At 35.3% G+C, this 13,864-nt stretch overlaps 1 protein-coding gene across 7 annotated transcripts in view; it reads right to left on the reverse strand.

Moving 5' to 3' along the window:
* CNTN5 (contactin 5) overlaps positions 1 to 13,864 on the reverse strand; it is a 1,357,780-nt gene that overhangs the window by 853,181 nt on the left and 490,735 nt on the right. The gene's annotated exons all lie outside the window — the stretch shown is intronic.

A 13,864-nucleotide genomic window follows, 5' to 3' on the forward strand; every position in this document is an offset into this window, starting at 1 on the left:
ACATGGAACACTACATCAAAAACTAATGATGTAATGTATGGTGATTAATATAACAATAAAAAAATTAAAAAAAAAAAGAAGACATCCATGTGGCCAACAGACTCATGAAAAGATGTTCATCATCAGTTATTATCAGGGAAATGCAAATCAAAATTACAATGAGATATCATCTTACACCTGTCAGAATGGCTAAAATCAACAACACAAGAAACAGAATGTGTTAACAAAATGTGGAGGAAAAGGAACCCTCATGCACTGTTGGTGGCAATGAAAACTGGTACAGCCATACTGGAAGACAGTATGGAGTTTCCTCAAAAAGTTAAAAATAGGGGCACCTGGTTGGCTCAGTTGTTAAGCGTCTGCCTTCAGCTCAGGTCATGATCCCAGGGTGCTGGGATCGAGCCCCTTATCCGGCTCCCTGCTCTGCGGGAAGCCTGCTTGTCCCTCTCCCACTCCCCCGTTTGTGTTCCCTTTCTCATGGTCTCTCTCTGTCAAATAAATAAATGAAATCTTTAAAAAAAAAGTTAAAAATAGAACGATTCCATGAACCAGCAATTGCACTGCTGGGTATTTACCCAAAGAATACAAAAAGACTAATTCAAAGAGATACATGTACCACAATGTTTACTGCAGCCAAGATGTGGAAGGAGCCCAAGTGTCCCCTGATTGATGAATGGATAAAGAAGGTGTGATACACACACACACACACACACACACACACACACACACTAGAATGTTATTCAGCCATAAAAAAAATGAAATCTTGCCATTTGCAAGGATATGGATGAAGCTAGAGAGTATAATGCTAAGCAGAATAAGTCTGTCAGAGAAAGCAAATGCCATATGATTTCACTCATAGGTGGCATTTAAGAAACAAAACAGTTGAGGAAAGGGGAAGGTTGGGGGGAGAGAGGAGGCAAATAAAAAAACAGACTCTTTATTAGATTGACAAATCTGATGGTTACCAGAGGGGAGTGGGATGGGGTTATGGGTTAAATAGGTGATGGGGATTAAGGAATGCACTTGTTGTGATGAGCTTCTGGTGATCTATGGAATTGTTGAATCACTATATTGTACACCTGAAATTAAGATAACACTGTATGTTAACTAACTGGAATTAAAATAAGAACTAAAAAAAGTAAAAAAAAAAAAAAGGACAAAAAGCCTAGATAACATTTTTTTCCAAAGAACACGTGCAAATAAGCAACAGATACATGAAAAGTTACTCAACATTACTAATCATCAAGGAAATACAAATCATAACCACAGTGAAGCATTATCTTACACCAGTTAGAATGACTATTATTAAAAAGGCAGAGATAACAAGTACTGGTGAGGATGTGGAGAAAAGGGAACACTTGTACACTGTTGATGGGAATGTAAATTGGTGCATCCACTATGGAAAACAGTGTGGAGATTCCTCAAATATTAAAAATAGAACTACCATATGATCCAGCAATTCCACGTCTGGGAATATATCATAAGGAAACAAAATCACTATCTCGAAGAGATGTATGTACCCCTATGTTCATTACAGCATTATTTACAATAGCCAAGGCATGCAAACAACCTAAGTGTCCATTGATGCATAAATGGAACAAGAAAATTTGCTCTCTCTCTTTCTCTCTCTCTCTCTCTCTCTGCCATTTGTGACAAAATGGATGAAACCTGAGGGCATTATACTAAGGGAGATAAATCAGAAAGAGAAAGACAAATACAGTATGTTTTCACTTATAAATACAATCTAAAAACAAAACAAAAAAACCCTGAACTTATAGAAACAGAGAACAGATTGGTTGTTGCTAGAGGTGAGAAGGTAGATAAAGGCAACCAAAAGTTACAAACTTTGGTTACAAGATAAAAAAGTTTTGGGGATGTAATGTACAGAATTGTGAGTATAGCTAAAGATACTCTATTGGATATTTGAAAGTTTCTAACACAGTAACTCTTAAAAGTTCTCCTCACATAAAAAAATGTAACCATGTGAGATGATGGATGTTAATTAAACTCATAGTGATAGTCATTTCATACTATATACATATACCAAATCTGTATGCAGTGTACCCTAAACTCATACAATGTTATATATCAAGTACATCTCAATAAAACTGAAAAAATGGCATTGCCAACAAAAAGAAATATGACAAGTGTGTCAAATAAATATCAGGACTGAGTTAACTTTTTCACCAGGGATTAATTAGCTATTAGAATAAAAACCATTTTGTCAACCTCTCCCATAAGGTTTTGATATGACAATATTGACCTAGGTAGGTTTAATATTTTGCTAAAAATTCAAGAGAAACATGAATTACTAGGTAATAATCCAAGTTCAAATTTTGGAATATTGAGTGTTAACTATCTTAGTAGAAACAGAATTCAAAGCAGAATTGGAAAATTTTAGATGTAATATGATTGACAAAAATATCTTCTACCTGATAAAATGCTTTTGATAGGGAAGGAAGGCAGGAAGTCAATACTGCTTTAAGCCAACCAGGGAATTTATTGGCTTGTGTGATTGCAAGGATCAGAGGTAGGATTGGCTTTAATCGTGGCATCATTGGGAGTGTGTTATATCAATCAAAGCTCCATCCTTGGCTCTACTCATTCTAACATGTCAGTTTCATCCTAAAATTAGTGCCCCTGATTTAAAAAAAAAAAAAAAAATGGCTGCAATGGTTTCAGACCTCACGCACTCACTGAAATGTCCACAGTAAGAAAAATTATATTTCTTTCACTTCCTTGCAAGGAGAAAAGAAACATTTTTTTTTCTCCAGAAGCTCTAAAAACTCCTGACACTTCATTGTTTCCTACTGTGTTATGTATTCATTCTTAAGCCCATCATTGGAGACAGGGTATGAAATACAATAGGTAGCTTCAGAAAATCAGAGCCTACCTTTATATTTTTGGCAAGAAGTCAAGCTTACACAGATGTCATGTCTGACTACTGTGGAGGGGAGGTTTTCTAAAGGAAAATCTATGAAAAGTGGAGAATGTTGCTAGCTAGGAGGAGGGCAGTAAAAGGAGACTTGCTTAAGAAAAACTACCTGTGAGTAGGGTGAATTAGAATAAAGAAAATTAGGTAAGAAACGACTGTAATAACTGAGACTCAAGATTATAAAAGCTTTGACCAAGAAGTTAGCTGTAGTAATGAAGAGATAAACAGATATGGGAGGCCTGAACCTATAACAACAAATGGCACACTGACTCTACCCTGAATTGCAATAATGCTACTAAGATCTATAAAAAGAAAAGGCAGCATAATTTTATACATTATACCTCATAATAAAAATTGATCCTGTTCACAGGGCACAATCTTAAGCGGAACTAGAATAAAGCAACAAAAATATCAAAATGGCATGGAAAATGTGACCTATTGTCTCTTCATTCTAAACTCAGTATGGCTGTATGAGGACCTATCAGGTAACTATAAAAATACTACAAGGGCAGCTAATATAAAAAGGCCAAGATGATGAACCTGAATGCACACTAGTTAGCAATGTAAGAAATGAAATCTCTGGTCAAAATCAAGGAAAATTTGTCAGATGACTAGAGTTTGGTTGCCTTTGAAACCATTTGGAACATACTCTGAACTTCCCTCACCTTTTCACAATAGCTATAACATGTCAGGCAGGTGCATTCCACTTTTCACAGCTGTATGAAGAAATCTCCAATTTCAAACAATGAATATTTAGATGAATTTATTTCCAAGTTCACAATCTCAAGATTATATGGTATGTTGGGTTATATGCATGTCATTTCAACTCTTCTAGGTTATTTTAGGTTTCGTTTGTTTGTTCCCTCTTTCTTCATTAGATAGTTTTGCTTTCACACACTGGCTTATGTCATTATTACCTTTTCTTGGAGTGCTAGGGTTAAACCTTTCTGGGTTTTGCTACTACTACATCCCTGGAGAAAAAGAGTAATTTTCTATGTGTAATCTCTAGTTTTTTCCTTGGCTTCAACTACATTCATTTTTCCTCTTAAGAACTAGAACTTCCATGAAAGGCATTGTTCCCCTGTATCTTTTTACAAATGGGTTCTGACGAATCTTCCCTGAATATCTAACTCAGTTTTTTACTTCCATGTTTTCTAACTCTGATTATTTTGATAAAATAAATTAATTTAATAAAATAATTTTAAAAATAATTTTTATCAAAATGTTTTAATCCCCCCTAGTTTTCTCTATTCTATTTTTATAAAATGAAAAGTTTATTTAAAGATAACCAGTTTCCATAAAAATTAATTGACCAGCATCAAGTTAATACCTTCCTATCTGAGATTGTTATACTCTTCTCTAGTGTGTCTCTAATTATTGGTATATCTTACTCTTTTTTGAGTGCTTACATGTGCCATGCTTTGTGTAAGGTATTTTACAAATATTTTCTTTTTCTTTCTTCATGTCTGTGATGTAGATAACACTAACATTCACATTTGTAGATGAGTAAATTGAACTCCATGAGGATAAAATACCCCAAATCAAACAATTAGGAAGTGTTAGAATCTATATTTGAATTCTGGCCTACAAACCTGATATGTTTAATCTTTGTATTTTGCTTCTTATCTGTTTTCTTCTCCTTCTCCTTCTCCTTCTCCTTCTCCTTCTTCTTCTTCTTCTTCTTCTCCTTCTCCTTCTCCTCCTTCTCCTTCTCCTCCTCCTCCTCCTCCTCCTTCTTCTTCTTCCTCTTCTTCTTCAAGATTTTATTTATTTATTTGTCAGAGAGAAAGACAGCACAAGCAGGAGGAGCAGCAGGCAGAGGGAGAAGCAGGAACACCTGCGGAGCAAGGAGTCATATACAAGACTTGATTCCAGGACCCTGGGATCATGACCTGAGCCAAAGGCAGACGCTTAACAGACTGAGCCACCCAGGAGTCCCTATTTTCTTCTTTTAATTGTGATTAACAGGATCTAAATTTAGGGTTCTTGTTTGAATTCAGGCAGGATAAATATACACACAGTTATTGATAAACAGGAAGTGCTTTCAGTACATCTAGTCTCAGTTATTTATGGCATTTTTCCAACAACTTCATGGAGATTGCTGCAAATCCATCATTCAAATATCTTATCTGGAGTATCCTGTATGATTGCACATAGAGAGGCAGAATGTGTTTAACGCTTGCATTTTACTTCCTCTGACTTTTATTAGTCAGCCATTAGTCTAATCTGTAGAATTATCTTTATGTCTTTGCAAATGCTAATTCATTCCCTGTCCCCATATACCTCATAGGAAACTTCCATTGGAATAAGACCTGACTATGGAAGCTAGATTTCTTCTTTAAAGACATATAATGAACTTTTAATGTATCAAGTAAAATACTAAATGTTAGGAATGAGAAGTTGAGGGGTGCCTGGGTGGCTCAGTTATATAAGCGTCGGCCTTCAGCTCAGGTCATGATGCCAAGGTCCTGGGATCAAGCTCCGCATCGGGCTCCCTCCAGGGAATCTGCTTCTCTTTCTCTCTCTCTCTCTCTCTCCTTCTACCCTTTCCCCCTGCTAGTTTTCTCCCAAATAAATAAATAAAATCTTTTTAAAAAAAAAGGAATGAGAAGATGAAAAGAAACACTCTCTTCCTTTGATTTATTGGAAGTCAAATCCCATCTTTTATACACTACCTTGTGATCACTTTTTAAAAATCATTTTTATGGATTCCTAGTCTGCTATACATTCCTTAAATGTTAACCCTCAGAGTTTGACCTCAGTCATCTTTTTTTTCTCTTTCAAAAAATAGCTGTGTGTACATTTCTATTGTGATTTAATAAGCATATATAAATAATAACTGAAACTAAATTTCTATCTCAGTCTGTTTGTAGTCTGATATACTTAACAGTTTACAAAACATTTACACTTAGATATACTACAGACATTTCAAGCTAACATAGCTAAAGGAAAACTCTTACCCTCTTTCACATTGTTCTTCCTCCACATGCATTCCCCATCTCAGTAAATGAAGCTTTAGTCCATAGGATCCCTTAATCCAGTAAAACTAAACTCACTCTTTTTCATTCTCCCAGTCTATTCACAAAATCCTATCAGTTTTTTCTTCGTATTCTCTCTCAAATCTCCCTCCACACTTCTTACTATTAAAGATCAAGTCTGTGCTACTTCTTTCCTAGATTGGTACATTATCCTTTTAATTGCTTCCCAGAATTGAAATACTATCCCTTCTCCAATTCATCCTTCATCCTGCTATCAGAATGTTGTTTCTAAAGGATTAATTGACTAGCTTTACTGCCAGAAATCCTTCATTGCCTTCAGGACAAAACATAGCATAGTATAATATAACATGGTCTTAAATCCTGTCTATTTTCCTTCTCTCTAGTGTGCTAGGGGAATGAGACATACAGAATGTTTGCTAAGTCCAGAAAACACCATATCTCATGAGATAAGTACATGACAAATGGCTTATTTATAGCATATATGAAGCATATGAAGACACGATTTCAATAAAGGAATGATATCATACTATACCACATGTATGATCATTTTAACATACTAAGAACCTGAAACCATCATTTTATATTTTTATTATCTCTATAAGATTTTAAGTTGCAAAATGTTTATCTTTGTACTAATTAAAATTAATAACCTAACGTAATACGAGCAGCACCCGACATCTTTTTTAAATGTGTGAAAAAGTTATTAGGTATTCAATCTTCCATTCTTAAAAATAGGCTTTTATTTACATTTCATATTCCCTAAGGTTGAAATAAATACCATTGGAAAAAAAAGATAAATATAAAATCCTGGAAAATTAAGTAACACCTTTACCTGGTGATAGAAGTGGGAACAGGCCTATCAACTTTGTTAGCCTGCATTAATTCAGTCATAAAAGAAAGTATGTGACTTCACCATAGTCATCTGTGGTAACTTAATTCTTACAGACTACCTCAGGATAACAGATTGGAAACATTTGTATAAAATTTCCATTTTCCACAGACTTTTTTTTTTTCCAGAAAAACTGAAGTGTTTTTCTTTAAGCTATTAAAGTTACACCAGCTTTTGGACCCTATTACCAGAAAGTAACAAGATTTTCTTCACCTTTTAAACTCAAGATCTAAAGAATGTTAGTGTATTGTGAAGCAATTATTTATTCCAATTAAGATAAAAGGTATACAGTTCAAAAGATTTAACACTGCCATTAAATATGTTAGACAAATGGATATATTTTAGGATTAAATCTATTTAAGTTCTACTAGCGTGATAGGCAGGAAAGCAAGGGGTACTACAATTCTATTATTTTGGAGTTAAACCTTAAATACTAAGCACATACATTCCTGTAAAGATTAAGAAGCATTTCATTTAGTACTTTGTTTGCCATATGGAGTTGATTACTTCTAAATTTGATAGAATCTTATAGAGTAAGTCTCATCAGTTCCAGGGGAGAACCCTAAAGCTTTAACTTGAATGTCTCAGAATGGTGCTACATGTAAATTAAGTTAAGGTGTAGGCATTTCTATAGATTTTAATTCTCAGGGAAATAACTTCCTGCAATATTTTTTTTCCTATAATAAATGACCTGTAATAAGTTTCCTGTAAGGAATCCATAGCCAGCAATACCAGAATAAGTATAAAATTTAATGTAGTCATATACATTGTTTTTGAATTTTAGTATGTTTAGTAAATGTTATTGAAATCTTATGGAATTTAAATATTGTTTTATAATCCATGATCACAATAATTAGAGGTTTAGGTCATATATAAAGAAAGTGAATCTTTTATCTCCATATTTGTTAAAAAATATATAGGTCAAACATTTCTTCAAACTTCATTTCCTCAGAGGGAACTTCCCTGAACATCCCAATTACCCTCCTTTGTCATTGGTTATTCCTTTACCCTGCCTTAATTTTCTTTTCAGTGCTCATTTTTACTGATAATACATTATATGTTAATTAGCTTATTCTGAATCTAACTAGAAAAGATTTTGAATTACTACTGTATCTCTAGTACTTTTCTCAATCAATATTTGTTAACTGAATGCATAAACTCATGATAATATATTTTCAAGAGCCCTTTATTTGGTTAGACAACATTGGTTGGTATGACTGTTAATAATGGCAAAATGTCGGGGCACCTGGGTGGCTCAGTCATGATCCCAATGTCCTGGGATTGAGCCCCGCATCAGGCTCCCTGCTCTGTGGGGAGTCTGCTTTTCCCTCTCCCACTCCCCCTGCCTGTGTTCCCTCTCTTGCTATGTCTCTCTCTGTCAAATAAATAAATAAAATCTTTAAAAAAAATAATGGCAAAAAGTGAAAGACTATTGATACTCAATAACCTTGTCTATAAAATAAAATAATAATGTCATTTACTAGGGTTGTTGGTTTAACATATCAAATGAGCCCAGATGAGAGTACTCTATACAATGCTCAAGTTTACTAAGATTGTTATCATTATTGCTCTGACTTCATTTTGAACCAGTGACTTAAACTAACTTTGAACTTGATCACATTCTTTAAACTATTTTGTCTTCCAAAAGGAGGATACAAACCTAACTGCCTTAGATATCTTTATTCAATTCATAGATCATCAATTATGTAACTAAACATATAAACAAAAAATTGATTGGAAAAGATTTAAAAATTGGACTCTCTCACATCTCTATAGAACTAATCACTTTCCTTAGAGGCATATATTTTCTGAAGATTTATAATATATGTATATATGTTATATTAATCATCAAAAGAAGCCAGAGGGGGAAAAAATAGATTGCTGAAGTAGGTCTAAACATGGATTCCTGAGTAATGAAGAATGCTCTACCAGTTTAGATGCCTGAAGAAAACAAGAATGAAGGATTGGTATCAAAGAGGTATATAGAAAAGAAAATTTATGTACCTATGGGTGTGATCACAAAATACGTAGATCTTTGCTTTTCATAGTAATGCTCCTCAGAGTTATTCAGAGAGAAGACCTTCAACAATGAATGACCATGACCCATCCCATAGATGTCAGCCAACTTCAATCTGTAGCCACCTTACCCCCATGTTGTATGATGGGCCCAAGAACAGAGTGACCATGGTGGCAGGGATAACCTGAGCCCAACAGGAATGAGTGAGCCTCTCAACAAAGATGGTGGAGATACTGTCACTGCTGCATATAAGATTTGCCAACAACAGAGACCAAAATTTAGCCTTCGTTATGGTGCAATTTCTTGAAGAGATAAGGTCTCAAGTTGGTTACATAGGACTTCTACCTTGGAAGGTACAAATGCTTATCTTTATCAACTTCTGTATTTATTCAGAATTTGGATTTATCTTTCCTGCCTGGGTTATCTCTGCCTGCACGACCACCCAAAGGCTTACAAAATACCTAACTTACTGATATGTAATTCCGCATGACATTGCCTTAGACCAAAGGGCATATTTTTTAAGAAAGTAGCTATTACCACAAGGACATGAACACAGAATACACTGGTAATACTATGTTCTTCATTAAGACAGCCAGCCTAATAGTGAATTGGCCTACAAAATCCTAGGTTAAGATGATAACTCAGAGGAAATATCCATCAAAGTTAAAATGCTATCTTTTTGGATATCTATATTTGCTCAATCATTGATTAATACAGCTCCTGTAACACAGTGGGTCTCAGAAACAAGGGGTTCAGTAGGATTGATTTCTTCTACCTTAACTTCCAGTGTCCTTATATGAGTTATGAGTCCACTATTTTCACCAACTCAGACTTTGCCATGTTAAAGGCCTAGTTACTAGGGGAGAAACACTTCCAACAAGGATTATAATAAGGATCCCTCTAAGCATGAAGCTGCAAATATATCTAATTCACTTTGGGTCCCTTGTGACAGTAAGCTAGTGGTCATGTTACTATGAGGCGCTAGGCTTACTGTTCTGGAGACAGGACAATAAAAGTATGAGGAGTCTGCCTGGAACCCAGGAGGTTCATGGACATCTCTGTCTGCTCTGCTTGGCCCACTGAGCCAGTATATGGGAATGACAGCAACCATGGCCTGGCAAAGGCAAGGCTACTAAAGTTTTAGACCTCTCAAGAATAAAGGTCTGGGGTCACTCCACTAGTAGAGCACAAAGACTAGCCAAAGTACTGGCTAAGAGTGAGGGAAATGTAAAAGAGCAATAGAACAGAGAGACAACAGATATTGATAATGGTGTCAGGACAGACCAGATGAAGCAGCAGACGCTGTAGCTTGCTTCACAGATCCTTATTCCTTAAATCTTTTGGACATTGAGGCAAGCTAACACCTTAAGGGAGACTATAAATAATTGGATTTTACCTCTGCACTTTCTTGCTATGCTCGGAAAGGAAATGAAAGTATACTGTCCTCACAATTATAGAGACTCTATATTGTAGTATGAAAGCCAGATATGAAAAGCAGTAGTGTATCTCTGCACTTCTAGAGTTGGAACTTATCATTCTTCCCACATTCATGACTTCAGATCTTCCAGGCCTTACCAGTGGTTTATTGTAGCTGCCACTATAGTGATTTGATCTGTGTGGGATCTCACATACTCCATTCAAGGACAACTTTACAACTCCTTGACTCAAGCCTGCATTTTCTACCCAGGGGATTTCCTAAGGATGACTCCATGGGTGTGCTTGGTTTTCACATATGCACAACCTAAAAGTAGTCTTGTGCTAACACCCAACAGAGTGATACTTTTATTAATGGGAGATGGGAAACCATGGTTAAGTTCTTCTGCCTTTCTCATCCCATGATAGTCAGGCCTATATAAACTGAAAAGCAGTATATTTGAATTCTATAGGAGCATCCTAAGGGATTAAAAAAAATCATTTAGCAGTAACCAGTTCATTAAAATATTCTCTAACATACTTTACTTTCCTGTCTCTCACTTCTGTTCCCTGGGATTGCAGTACCTAAAAAAACAATAGCAATTAAACACCCTGCCCCAGACTTTGTTTTCTGGGGAACCCAGGCTAAGATAAAAATCCTTTTTTGAATTGCATGATATTTCTCAAGTAAGAAGAGAGCAATGAAAATTAGTTTGAAGATGTAAAAACTGAACAGAAATAGCACTGGTATTCTCTACTAAATGATTATGTATGGACTTTATATTCAGAACAACATTCTGCTTTTAAATAGATTATTATTATTTTTCTAATTTTATTACTTTATGTAATAATTTAAGACCCAAATAGTAGACATCTACATTATGCTTCTTCTAGCTGATCAAAATCTGTGAATGACGGTCATATTTAGCACCTTTTTTTGCAAAGATTTGACATTTGACAGAGAGAGAGCACAAGCAGGGGGAGAGGTAGAGGGAGAAGTAGACCCCCCATTGAGCAGGGAGCCTGACGTGGGGCTCAATCCCAGGACCCTGGGATCATGACCCAAGCCGAAGGCAGATATTTAACTGACTGAGCCACCCAGGAGCCTCTAGCACCTATTTTTTATAATATTTTTAAGATTAAATAACATCATGGAATAACTTTTTATTATTTAGAAAGTTATGAGCATACTAAATTTCCCAATACATTTTTTGAAAGAAAGCCTCATGAATTCTTTTCATATTCACTCTATTATATTACTAAGTAAGAAATCTAAGAAGTGAAAAAAATATGTCTGAGTTCTGGGAGTGAATATGCCCAGATATAACTAAAGATATAAATGCAGGTTAAATTTTGAAATTTAAGAGCAGGACACTAGTTTCAAACCCCTCATGCCATACAAACTTGTCTATCTTATTTTTTTAAGGTTTTTCTATTTTAAAATTAATCCCTCTTTCCTCTCTCACTTGCCCTTGCTCTCGCTCTTGCTCTTTGATCCCTTGCACTACCACACTCTTTCTGGCAAAGTGTCTGCAGGAGAAATATGACAACAGCAGAATTTTCCTAAATTCCTTCTGTGGTGATATCATCTCTTGGCAGACTCCATGTCACAGAATGGATGTCTTGCTGCAAAATTCATAAAAATATTACTTTAGTTGGGGCGCCTGGGTGGCTCAGTCGTTAAGCGTCTGCCTTCGGCTCAGGTCATGATCCCAGGGTCCTGGGATCGAGCCCCGCATCGGGCTCCCTGCTCTGCCAGAAGCCTGCTTCTCCCTCTCCCACTCCCCTTGCTTGTGTTCCCTCTCTCGCTGTGTCTCTCTCTCTGTCAAATAAATAAAAAAAAATCTTAAAAAAAAAAAATATTACTTTAGTTGAATCCCCGTGTTAAAATAACACATGTCATAAAATGTGTATAGGATCTACAGTATTGTAGGGAATTCCAGTGGGAGCAAACTATCTCTGATGATAAGCTTACATTAATCATAGGTGTCACTATTAGTAAATAAAGGAATATTGAGGTTCCCTAAAGCAGGAACCACGAGAGAGGAAGAAAAGTTAAAAGATATATATGACAAAATCAGATACTCTTAAGAGTAAGCCTGATGCTCTAAAATATTAAATTGTGCTCGAAATCTTTAGAGGGATAATATTTCATTGTTTTAACAGCTTCACTTTGTCATGTTTACATGCTTACACACCAGAATAAATAATGTTCTATTACATTTGAGAGCTTATTTTTATCCAGTTACATGACTCTCTCGAGTAATGCAAACTCACCTAAACATCATTTAACCTACTTCTTGGCTGAGTTACCTGTAGTTTAGCAAGTAGCATACAAAGAATAGCTGTTTGATTGGCACCTACATGTTCCAACAAGAATGTCTCTAAATTCAGAGAAATCCAAACAAAAAGAAAGTAATGAGTTGTACCAATGCATTAAAAGAAAAAGAAAAAGGAAAATAAAATTGCATTAAAAGAAAAAGAAAAAGGAAAATAAAATGTATTTAGATAAAGGAGTAAAAGAAAATACTTTTTATCCTTTTCAAGTCATAAAGTAGGTTTTTTTAGGGCTTTCTTCTCTTGTATTATAAAAGCTATATAGTATTGGTATTCTGTTGAGATTTGCAAATGATATTCTAACATTTTTATTTGTTTTCTATAATAAAGCATTTTTAGACTTTGAGTCTTTATAATAATGCTCATTTTCCCATTTTTCAATATCTGTCAACTAATTCCCATACATTTTTTGTTGTTGTTGTTAATTACATGACTGATGATCTGAGGTGGGGGGACGGAGGAGGGAATCTTTCCAGTATGGCATTTAGCAATAATCAGGATGTGTGGAGTTTTGGTAACATGGCTGTATAGATTCTCACCCATCTTGTTTCTTAGTTTAATACATACAGAGGAACTATATTTTCACAATTCTATGTAATTAAATTGGTACCCTATGACTAGTTCTGGGCAATAGAACGTGGAGAGTAGTGTATACCCTACTTTGTCCTAATCCCTAAAATTTCCTGTAAGAGCCTTGGCTAGGAACCTAACCTCATCCTTATGACTACAGGTAAAGGATTTCAGATGTCAAAGCCACAGAGTAGAAAGATAGAGTCCAGAATAACTACTAGATGAAATGTTCTCAGGAAATGTTCCCCACTAGCATCAGACAGTTAAATTAGGAACAAAAATTAAGAAAAATCTTGCATTTGGTTAATCCACTGAAGTTTGGAAATTCATTTTAGCAGCCAATGATAAATGCCTTCATGATTATAGAGTCAAATACAGTGATCCTGAAGGCCAAGTATAGTTATCAGATCTATACAATAGGGCAAGTTGATATGTGTAACTCTTCATTTAATTTCAGTCATCTCAGATACATTCATCTAATGAAGCTCCATTGAACAGAAATGGGATATTCGACTCTGATTGATGGGGTCTACAAAAATCTGAACATGTGAACTATGGAAAATCATAATTCCTATTGGGACCTGAAACCCAGTTTCTTCTCTAATTTCCAGAAATATAATTGAGGTCATTTATCTCTCAGGAGGCAATAAGTTACATCTGTCTTCCACTACCACTCTGCCCAGTCTTTGTAGAGCTTCAATTTC

Source organism: Phoca vitulina, unplaced genomic scaffold, assembly GCF_004348235.1.
Source record: "Phoca vitulina isolate PV1807 unplaced genomic scaffold, GSC_HSeal_1.0 scaffold34, whole genome shotgun sequence".
Lineage (NCBI taxonomy): Eukaryota > Metazoa > Chordata > Mammalia > Carnivora > Phocidae > Phoca > Phoca vitulina.